Source organism: Acanthopagrus latus, chromosome 1 (assembly GCF_904848185.1).
Source record: "Acanthopagrus latus isolate v.2019 chromosome 1, fAcaLat1.1, whole genome shotgun sequence".
NCBI classification, from domain to species: Eukaryota; Metazoa; Chordata; class Actinopteri; order Spariformes; family Sparidae; genus Acanthopagrus; species Acanthopagrus latus.
In genome coordinates, this window is record NC_051039.1 from 23,503,805 (window position 1) to 23,507,874 (window position 4,070).

The following is a 4,070-nucleotide window of genomic DNA, read 5'->3' on the forward strand; positions in this document are numbered from 1 at the left end:
AGCATCATGTTGGTGCAAAGATCCATTTCTTGAGATGATAATGTGCTTTTGTATGCACTGGGAATAATACAGTGGCATGGAAAATGGACTCTGTGTGTGTGTGTGTGTGTGTTTATGGTTTCTGGAGCTCAGTTTGTGCAATGTCTTTTTAATACGGTGGCTCTCAATCCCCTAACATGAATCTATTCCAAATCCTCTAATTTCGTTGGCTATATCGTATATTGGGCAGTATATCAACTCCCTGATATAATCTGTGTTGTGTGTGTGTGTGTGTGTGTGTGCGTGCACGGGTGCTGATGACAGCTTAGATGCTCGTACAGTGCCAGGCTAAGCCTGTGCGTTTTACTGTGACAACCCATTAACGCTGCTGTATATTTATAACGTTTCATTTAAGCATATCAGCCTTCTCATCAAATATTCATTTGAGGGGGGAGATTGCCTACTTTGTCTCGCCTGAACTCTCCCTACCCCCCCGTCCTCCCTTCATTTCTTTATCTGCGTGTCCCCACCTGTGTCTGCTTCGAATATGAATATCAACACAAACCGCCGCTTTCCAAGGCTACTCTGAAGACAGCTCCTGAGGACATGTGCCACTATTTTTTTTTTTTTTTTTTACCTAATATTACCTGTTTGTGTGTGTGTGTGTGTTATTTGTCACCTGTATCATGGCTCCACACCTTCCAGAACTTCAGGCATCAATCAGAGCTCATTATTGGTTATCTGTCGGCTCCCCTTTCCAGCCTGCAGCAATGCTAAACTTCTCTATAACCCCTGTGGGAGATAAACACCATCAATACTGTGAGATTCAACCGTCCCAAGGCGCGTAATGTATTCAAATACCTCTCCACTGTGTTCCCCTCTGTCATCTTCTGTTTCCTTCTCCCAGTCACAGATTTGCGTCTCATCTCCTTTCATTCTTTTTACCTCATCGGGCCTCTTTTTTGCGTCCTCACTCTTTTCTTTCTCTTTGTCCTGCTCTTCCTCTAGCAGCTGATGGATATTTTCTCTCCTCTCGCTTAGTCTTCCGACATGGGACACGATAATCCCTCACCCTCCTGTCTGTCTTTAAGAAGCTTCCCCACACTGTTTATCCCCAACAAGCATTATTTAGCCTTTCTTGCTGATGAAAAATCTCTTGTTTCACCACGTTGGTCCAGATGTATATCGAATAATATCGAATATCTCGACAACTGCAGACATTCACGAGCCCCTGAAGATGAACCATACTGACAAGCCTCTGACTTTTCCTCGAGCTACACCTTGACCTTGAGGTTGACATTTTAGTTTTTCAGTATAATCTCTGAACAACCAATGCACTGACTGACATTCATGGTCCCCAGGTGATGAAGTCCAGTGACAATGGTGATCCCCAGATTTTTCCTCTAGTATCACCAGCATGTCTGAGTGTTCAATTATCCTCTAACAATATATCTACATCTTCTAGGATTAGCCTAAAAAATAGCACAGACATTCATGGTTCCCAAAGGATCACTCCTAATGACTTTGGCAAGCCCCTTACTTTTGATACTTGCTTTTTGATATTTCAATTTTTCAGTGAAGTCTCTCAACACAACTGAATGGATTGTGATGATGTTTGTTAACAGACATGTACAGTCCCCAGAGGTTGAATCCCGATGACACTGATGATCACCTGTCATTTCTTGTAGTGCTATCAGCAGGTTAAACTTCCCACGTATCCTGTTAAACATCTCAACATCATCTGGGGTGTGTCTAAAATTTGCCACAGACATTCATGGTCCTCAGATGATGAATCCTGATGATAGTCTGACTTTTCTTCTAGCATCACCATCACGATTTTTGAACGTTTTGAATAAAATATCTCGACAATTATCTAATACATCTCCTTCATATATGGTTCTGATATTTTTGTTCTCCTCAGGATAATTTGTGAATTTGCAGTGACTTTAGTGATCCATTAACCCAACTGCAGCCTTCACTACATTAGGTCAACATTTTCACGAGTCACGTACCCAACACAAGATATGAAATACAAGGTCAATATATTTGACCTAAAGCTAATGACATTCCCATCTTCCTATTCATTCTCACCTATTTCATATTTTTAGTGCTAATTAGCGAATCTTAGTATCTTAATTAGAGCCGGGACACCCTGACCAAACGTGTTGGGACCCATCAAGACCCAACAAACCAGGCCAGAGTCGGACAACAAGTTTTAATTGATGTCTGGATTCAGGTCCTGTTTGGTATGTATGTAACCATAGATACGTATGTAGCACAATGCCTTTTCATGGTCATCTCAGCTACATTATGCATGTCTGTAGCCATGCTAGCAACTGAGTGACAGGGTAACACAAACTCAATAATTTAGCTTACATTACCAGTGTCAGGCTGATGCTAATGCTAATGCTACCACACCAAAGTAACATAATGCAGATGGTAAACATCATGTCTGCTGATTATGTTAGCATTGTCACTGTTATTACTTTGGCGTCTCGCTCGAAGCCTCGCAGGGCTGCGAGCATGTGCAGCCCCTCATTTCTATGGAGGAGCAATAAATTACATGTGTGTTTCCAGGGTTCAAGTCGTTTCACCTTTTAGCTGCTTCTGGATTTTTTACTATAAACACATTTTCTATGCAAAGAATTAAGCTTGACAAAGACAGGCAATATTGATCATTTCTAGCGACGGGAAAACTGCTACATCGAAGAAAAAACAATCAATCTTGTATCCCGACTGTGAGAATTTTGACATGAATACATCCAACAACCAACCAGCCCCTCATCATCTTAGTTGTCATCTTTGAATCTAATTAATTTCTATCAAGAATGACATATTTTGCAAAAAAGTTGACAGAGAGGAATACATAGAGTTAAATGCACTCGAATAGAAATGCAAATATACATGAAAAGTCACTCAATTACACCTTTACTTTGAACTGTGAGGATTTCCTAGAGAAGCTCAAAGTATTACAAGTTAGAGTGTCTGAACCAGGAGTTTCTGATGGGAAACCAAGCTGTCTGCATCCTGAAGCTTATCCCATAAATCAGCATGTGGTCTCCTCTGTCTCCATCCAGCTTATGCCGTGTATTTATGGATTTAGTATTCAAATAATCAAGACCTCGGTGCTCGCATTTTCTGAAATATGAGTGAGTCATCCGTTCACTCTACTCAACCAGCTCAAGGACGTGGAGCTGACAGAGTATTGATCCACAGGTATTACTTCTCCCGCCGAGCCAAAGCTGCTCCAGTCCCGAGCCAAGGTGAGACTATCCATCAGGGAGCACAGCTCAGCAGATATACACTCCCAAGTCACTCTGTCTGTCTGTCCGCCTGTCTGAAGAACCCCATGTCTTGCTCCATCACTACTCTTCCTGTCTCCTTTTAACTGTGCTTGTGTGCAGTGATGTATTTGGATGTGTTCGAAGTCCTGCTTTCTACATGTTCCTTGAGTAAAAATATGTATGTAAATTATTACCTGTACCTAAGGTATTAAAAGTAAAAGTATTTAAATTATTAGAGGTAAAACCATTTGAGGTATTCAAAATAAAGCAAAAACTACTAATGCAACTGATTAGTTTTTCTTGATTAATCAGGGTTTTTAAAAATATATCAAAATCATCTGAAGCAGTTAAAAGGAAAAGCATCAAATCTTCACATTGATTGTATTTGAATCTATTGATTTATTGATTGATGGACCAATGGTTTAATTCTTGACAAAGCATCACATTTAAGAAGCTCTTCATATGTCTTGTGATGTGAAATTAAATTTCTAATATCCCGTATATCACATCTTTCTGTGAGCTGGTGCCCCCCCTGGATAACTCTGGTGCCCTTTTCATTTATTTTGCCCTGTCCCTAAACATCCCGAGTCTGCCACTGCTCCCCTCTGACATATAGTGGAGAAGAAGCAGTAGGATGAGGCATGAAAACACCTCCAATATGTGTACTTAAACAAAGTACCTGAGTAAATGTTACATTCCACCACTGATGCCCCCCCCCCTCTCTCGACAGATGCAGGTGGAGGAGGAGGAGGAGGAGGAGGAGAGTTCAGTTTGGATAGAGACGAGCAGGGACGCAGGGAGGAGAGC